This window comes from Chrysochloris asiatica, unplaced genomic scaffold, assembly GCF_000296735.1.
Source record: "Chrysochloris asiatica unplaced genomic scaffold, ChrAsi1.0 scaffold00069, whole genome shotgun sequence".
Taxonomy (NCBI): Eukaryota; Metazoa; Chordata; class Mammalia; order Afrosoricida; family Chrysochloridae; genus Chrysochloris; species Chrysochloris asiatica.
In genome coordinates, this window is record NW_006408587.1 from 5,299,060 (window position 1) to 5,299,574 (window position 515).

A 515-nucleotide genomic window follows, 5' to 3' on the forward strand; every position below is an offset into this window, starting at 1 on the left:
GGCCCCCCATTTTGGGTACCCTCTTTCTTTTTTGCTTGTTCTCTAAGATTCAGGTCAAATGTCTTTCTCTGATATCCCTTCCCCACCTTTGTTCCCTCTTTCCCGTCTGGGCTCCAGAGGTGACATCTTCATTTTCCTGCTTAGCGCTTTCCACAACATCCTGTAAATCTAATAAAATCCTCTAAGCCCATTGACTCCCAAAGTTGGATGTGAGAAGAATATAATACAACTCTTATTTCTATTTCTGTTATTTGTATCATTTGTGCTTATGTGCTCAAAAGTTGTTTTACTAAAGCTGCAAAGTTTGATGGTCAGAGAGCTAGTGTTCAGATCCTTGAGGGTGGAGATCTTATTTGTATGAGCTCAAAAAAAAATTTAGTTAATAGCCTCCACATTAGTGAAATGAGGATATATGCTTTAAATGAGATGTAAACAAAAGGAGCTCTGGTAGCGTAGTGGTTACGAATCGGGCTGCGAACCTTAAGGTCAGCGGTTCGAAACTACCAGCCGCTCCG